This window comes from Selaginella moellendorffii, unplaced genomic scaffold (genome assembly GCF_000143415.4).
Source record: "Selaginella moellendorffii unplaced genomic scaffold, v1.0 SELMOscaffold_58, whole genome shotgun sequence".
Classification (NCBI taxonomy): domain Eukaryota; kingdom Viridiplantae; phylum Streptophyta; class Lycopodiopsida; order Selaginellales; family Selaginellaceae; genus Selaginella; species Selaginella moellendorffii.
In genome coordinates, this window is record NW_003314319.1 from 11,110 (window position 1) to 18,270 (window position 7,161).

Genomic DNA, 7,161 nt, shown 5'->3' on the forward strand with positions numbered 1-7,161 from the left:
GTGCCAAGCAAGGGTCGAAACGTATGTCCAATCCTTCAGAATCAGCAGTGCGCCCAAGTGATATCGGTCCTAGTTCTTCAATACCAGTTGATGGTAAATACAGTATAGTCGATTCAATGTGCTAATGAGTTTGTTTTTAGTAGCACGGGAGGATACCATCTCAATCGAAGGGAGATATTTGGACATGCATATGGATCCGCCAGTGGACTCTACTTGGCTGCAAGAGTCATCAGAGCTGGTGTAGGCTACTATCCATATCAACACCAAGCAAGCTGACCACGCTCCACTTGATGCTGCCCATACCACTGAGTCAATCTTGTCCACGTATCCAACTGACGGTGACCAGGTGCCATTGGACCCACATGAGGCCGCCCCAGCCGCCGAGCCGGTCGTATCCTCATTTCCAACGGACTCAATGTGTGCCCAATCGTCTGACTACGCGCCGTTGGAACCTCCCTACACCGCCCCTGCTGCCTGTTCGGTCATGTCCACTTTGCCAACGGAGGCACCAGCTGAAATGGTGTGTGATCACACGCCATCGGAACCACCCCATGCCACTGTTGAGCCAGTTGTACCAGAGTCTACAGCTGAAATGGCATGTGCCCACACGCCATCGGATGCGATTGACCCCACATTGCAGAGGAGAGTATTTCCGCCCTTCACGTTTCCTCGACCAAAACCCTCTCAACGACCATCGGGAGCAACATTTGCTAATATTGTAGATGGTAAAATTGACTTGTACCATTTTTTATGCTGACGCATTTCATTTCAGAGTCACTGCGAAGGTACTGTATCGTTTTTGATCTGAACGGTGTCCTTTTCTCCCATGAGCGTGGCTCGTCCTCGAATGTCACTGCACCCTCCAAAGCCTGCGGTCGCAAGTTGGTCAAAAGAGACAGATTCACATTAATCACACGGGAGAAACTGCGGGATCTAATAATGACCATGCGACACTTAAAACAGAGGGCCGGGTTCAATTTGCAATTGGGAGTTTGAACATCCATGATGCGCCACAATGCATTAACGTTGCTACAGATGATGCACGATCAGACGCGAGTAATATTACCATTTGACTTTCTCCTAACGCAGGAGGATTGCTTGACTATGGTCCATGTGAGGGGTAGCAAGCCCATCTTCGTCAAGCCAGAGGCTGTAGTGATGAACCGGACTGCTAGCTCAAGTGAAATCCTCATCATCGATGACTCGCCGATTAAAACTGTAGCGAACACGCACACATATGTAGTGCACCCCATCTCTTGCAGTATGGAAACTAGGGAGAAGAAACCGTATGTTCTGGGGGACCTTGCAAAACGGCTTGGAGCGATGGTGATAGAGAACCGGCCAGTCCAGGAGGTGGCTGCAGAAATCAACCAAATGGCAGATGGAACGGTATATCAGAAGCCATTTGATCGGACAGACACCAGTCATCATTTATGGCATGTATATTGTCTAGCCAAGCACTATCCGCATCTCCATAATCTGCTCAACCGGATGGGTTCTTCGACCATTGAACATGAGCGTGGACGTATTAGAGAAGATATGGCATTACTATTGGGTTTAAATCCTGATAGTGTGGAGAGTGATGAAATTCCAAGATTATTGTATAGGCGTTGGAGGCAAAAAATAACAGTTTGAGATGGCATGTATTTATTTTAAAATGTAACTTATTATAGCATGGGGTTCCATGCCATTGTATTAATATTAAAAGACAATTCTTTGAGAGGATTTGCATTATACTAGAAGTGTTACAGCATGTTATTGGAAGTCTACGAAGTTGTTTTATTAATAATGGGAAAGTAAAGATTGAATGGGGACTTGGGCTCCACCTAGACTCGGAGCAACTGAGCCAATATTAAAAGGATGGAAAGAAATTGGACGACGATGACAAGGAGAAGAGAGAGGTGAAGCAGTGGCGGGGGAGGAGAAGTGATTGAGTAGACATTTCATTGTTTAAAATAAAATGGCATGTGCCTCAATGCAGTTCAATTTTGTTATATTTATATACTATATAAAGGTTTGGAAACCTTATTTTACAAGTGGGATAATGACAATTCCCACTTTAACGAAATAGAGCCTCTTGATAAGTTATGGCTTTTCGCAATACCACATATTCTTTGTGATTTGCTCTGAATTGGTCTTTTGGGTTGAGACATCAAAGTAGGATGTTGTAAACACTTGCTTAAGCAACTTGAGTTTCTTTGTATTGTTAACTGGGATCTATTTAGATTGGCTAGTGCGATGGTTGGCATGAATGTTATGTTTGTTTGTCTTGCAACATTTATTTTGTTTTGTTGATCATTGTTTGAGTTAGTTCTGATAGATTGGGACATTATTTCCTTTGGGTGATACATTCGCGAGCATTGTGCTTGTTAGTCAATGATACTTTGTGTTCTTTGCATTATCTTTAGTAAGTTGTTTGGCATACTGTCTACCATCTTCGGTAATTAAGTTTCATTATTGAGTTTCCTTGATGATATACTTGCTATTGAATTTTGTTGGTTGGTCAATCCTAAATTTCCAAAAATGATGATCTTGGTGGTTCTTATACTATAATACTAGTTTATCGAATGATCACTTACTTGGAATACTTTTGTGTTCTACTCTAAGATTTAATCACTGGTATTTAAGTCTCTAAGATATCATTGTCTATGACTTTGATATTGTCCATCTATTGATCTTTGAGTTTGGGCCAGTATAGGTAAACTGGCTTCGGCACTTCGTGTGCATGGTGAAATCTCTAGTCATGGGGTAGTTATTGTCGACTGGTCACATCACCCGCCTCTTTGTCGATGTTCCTTATTCCGTTAAAAAGGGCATGACCGTGTAAACAACTCTAGCTACCTGTTTACAGTAGTCTATCTAAACCTTACCGACGGGTTTGGCTTCTTTGCTCATGAGAGTTGGGGCCTCTAGCTTCTCTCTCTATGTCCCTGCGGGCAGGGGCATATCACACTTTTGTAAGCTAGGTGACACCCAGAGCAGCAAGAGTGGCTAACTCTATTGGTCATTTCCTTGTCGACGACGGCTGGAAGGTGTCTGAGCTAGTAGCGCATCCGCATTAGACAAAGAGGTTGCCTTCTAACTCATTTAAGTTGGTGCATTTCTCACATAGTGTGAACAGTGTGAACTTTTTCTGGAGTTGTTTCCTTGGTGGTATTCTAGACTCAAGTATACATCAACGAGGATGTCAATCTTCCCTAGGGGGGGAGAATGTCGTGAATATGACTTCGGGTATCAAAAATTACCTGTCGGCTAGTCCTTTTGAACACTCTTTCCTTACTGCCACGATGGCAGGAGGTCAATATTGCTGGACCCTTTATTAGTCCCTATTGTGCTAGTGGAGTTAATTGAGCATTTCGAGTGTACTTAGACCGGACAAGCATAAGGACGGAATTCCTATGTATTATTAGCTAAGCATACTTAGCTCGGTAAGGAGTTCCCGTCTCGTTTTATCTTGCACTTGCTAGTGACAAAAACCCTCGCGTATTGAAATTAGTCCCTCAATATCGCTACATGATAGCTTACTGTGTCTGCCAAACACCCTTGCTATCATGCCCTTTGTGTTTGTCTTATTTCAGTCCTAAATGTTATTTATGGAAAGTGTCCAGATTTGCTCTTTTGGCATATCTACGGAATGTAGAGATTAGCCTGAACATAATGGTGTTCGTCCCGTGTCCAAATTTGCAATTTAGCACCATTCCAAATTTAGTAAGTTTCAACTTGTCCCAGAGACTAACTCCTGATACTAAAGGAGGCTTGAGTGAAAGCCCAAAGCGTGTGTTCCTCAAGGGGGGGGTTGGGGTTCCAAATATATAGTAGGGATATTGGGTAGTTCGGGCATGGCCAACCAACCTGAGGCATAATCTAGCTCCTACTTGCGTGCCTTTCCTTGTTCTGCTTCCGGCTTATGTCTAAGCCCAAGTTCCATTCCATGCTAGTTGGTGGAGTACTCATGTCCTTGCGTTAAGCCACCGGTATGTCGAAATAGTGCCAGACTCCGTTTGGCTCCATTTTGTGTGCTAGTCTTAGCATTAGGATGTTGGTTGCTCTAGGACTGTTCCAAGTCACTCCGGGCTCCTGTCCCTTCACTCCTTGGGCTGTATATTTAGGAGTTGCTCCGTGGTCCGGTTCCGTTGCTCCTTGGCTTCATACTTGGGAGTTTGGCACCGTTCCTTCGTTCCGTGGCCCAAGGCCCTGAACCTCGGGTCTGCACCACTGTCCTTTGGACACATGGCATATGACACATGGCATAAAAAGGGTTTAGGTTCCACTTTGTGGTGTTATCCTATAGTAAATCACTATAGGATAAAGGGTAAAAACCACGTGTGCTACACTTTCCTTCTATATTTGAACCCCATGGATCGTATTTTAAGTTGTTCCCTTTGATTGCTTACACTTGGATCCATCTCAGACTCCATCTCGAGTCTATCTCGAACTCCATCTGGGGTCCATGTTGGGTCCATTTCGAATCCATATCGGACTACATCTTGAAGTCCATCTTGGGTCCATCTTAGGTCCATATTGGACTCCATCTCGGACTCCATCTTGGGTCCATCTCAAGTCCATATCAAACTCTATCTCGGACTCCATTTCGAATTTCATCTCGGATTCCTTCTTGAACTCTATCTCAGACTTGTTCTTAACACTTCAATATGTCACGACACTTGCCATGTATTAGTCCTTCTTGTGTCCATTTTTAGAGACTCACTCACTGATTGTTTCGTGCTCATCCCTTGAGCACTTTGTTTGGAGTTTCACTCCTATTCTCGACTTTCTAAGTTGGAGCCTTTAGTCCAAACATATTACATGTGTTAAACTTTTGCTTCAACCACTACCATGTGGCACCCTTTTTTGCTCCACTTTGGAGCTTAGAGGTTTGTGTCTCATAATGACTAATAGTGGATATTATGGCCACAACTATGTTATTGCCCTTGTTCTTGAACTCGAGCAACAATAGCATCAACCTTTATTGAAATAGGACCATCTCTCATATGAAGTGAAGTTAAACGATGTGCATTGAAAAGTGGAAGGGATGATATTTAATAATGTTGTGCCAAACAAAGAGCATTGTTGAAGGTTGCTGAAGCAAGTGCATGCACAAGTTTTACAAGATTTTATAAAGTGTTAGCCACAACATTTTCAACTTGATCCATTTTGACATATTTGGCTTTGCACGAAGCAAAAAGCTCTAGAAACAAATACCAAATTGCATCACTGACTTAGATGGCCTTTGACGAAGATGATTTAATTCTTAGAAGGCATCATCATAATTGTTGGCATGTCCAAATGGGTATTTAAAAATGTTTGGGAGAATGCTCCAATCCACATGAGTGGTTGCACTCAAACCATTGTACCACTTTTATGCCAGCCTTTGGAGACATATGGGAAACTCATGCAAACACCAAGTATCATCCCAAAAATGATATGTGGTAGTCACCATAAAGTGATTGAACTAATGGTACACATCATCCCTAAGATTCTCATAAAAGAACTCTAGTTAGACATAAGGATTGGCAACAAGAGCAAGAGGAGTTGTATCATGTGCTGTGAATGTTGCTGTTAACTGAATTTGATTGTTCAATTACAACCACATAGCATTGAGTAACTACATCAATTATTGCTCCATAGTTAAAGGAGGAGGAGATTGTTATACCATAAAGATAAATAAAAAGGAAAAAGTAGAAGAGAAAAATTTGAAAAAGCTATAAGGAAAGTGAGATCTAGATAATGCTAAAGCAAGATTTAAACCAAAATCCTAAATTTAAGCACTTCTTAAGGACAATCAAAATTGCCCTTTTCCACCAATGTGACTACATAAAATATGAAAATAGAATACAGAAATATACATCTTCATTAACTTAAAAACTTTAGTTTATATATAAAAGCAAGTGGTCTGGATTGAAATCAATCTAAGGGCTATCAAAATCCACTATATTAATATTAATATACGGCTGTTAATATTAGTATATGGCATTATAACTGTACACTTGAACCCCACATATACTACTTTTATTCCTTTTAGATAAATCTTGATAATATAAAATTACATGTGTCTAAGTTTTGTTCACAAATTCATGCCTCTTTTATTTTTATTTTTTAATTCTTTTCTCATTCTTTTGACAAGTGGTTCCACTTAGAACATATGTAATAATCTAATTAAAAATGATTTTCTATTAAGCTGAGTTTTTTATGCTACTAGAAATAGTACAAAAGGAAATATTTCTTAAAAATAGGAGTTTTTAATTGATTTAAGGTATTAATTGTACTAATCTAGAACTTAAGGAGATTATACTTGTTAGTTAAGCTGCACTTCATGGGGTTTTTAATGTTTTTTACTTTAATTATAAATATTTTTAAGTTCTTTGTAAGTATAATTTTAAATAAGTAATTCTTACTCTCTTTTCTATATTTATATAGGTTATAACACATAGTGATTTTTTTGATACATGTAATGGTAGTACAATGAAGCTTATAAGAATTGATGATAATGATGAAAGTAAAGGTTGGCAATTTGAAGCTGTTTGTGAACCTCTTATAAATCAAAAATCAACCATTACTCTTAATAATTGTATTACAAATACTAATGGGACTATGGGTCATGGTCGTGATTTTCAATTATCATGTAATAGTGCAATTGTAACAATATCATATGATGGTTTGGTAAAATTATCAGCATTTTGCAGTACTTTTGGTGGCCTTCCAAATCCAACTGGAATTTATTTAAATTATATTCTTGTAAATGTAAATGGTCATCTCAAATGTTAGATTGAATAAAAGAAATAATACAAAATAACACAATCTTAAAATTTTTTTGACTACTTTATTAAGTATATTATGTTATAAATATTAATTGATATAGTAAAGGTATTTTAAAAGTGTTTTAAAAGAAATTTTATAGATTTTGCTTTATAGTCATTAAATTAGAAAAATTTAATTGATAAGGTCCATAAATATATTCGTGTGTGTGTGTGTGTCTATATATATATATATACACACATGAATATATTTATGGACCTTATCAATTAAATTTTCTAATTTAATTACTATAAAGCCAAATCTAGAAAATGTCTTTGAAAACACTTTTTAAATACCTTTACTAAATCAATTCATATTTACAACATAATATATTTCATAAAGTACTCAAAAAATTTTAGGCAACTA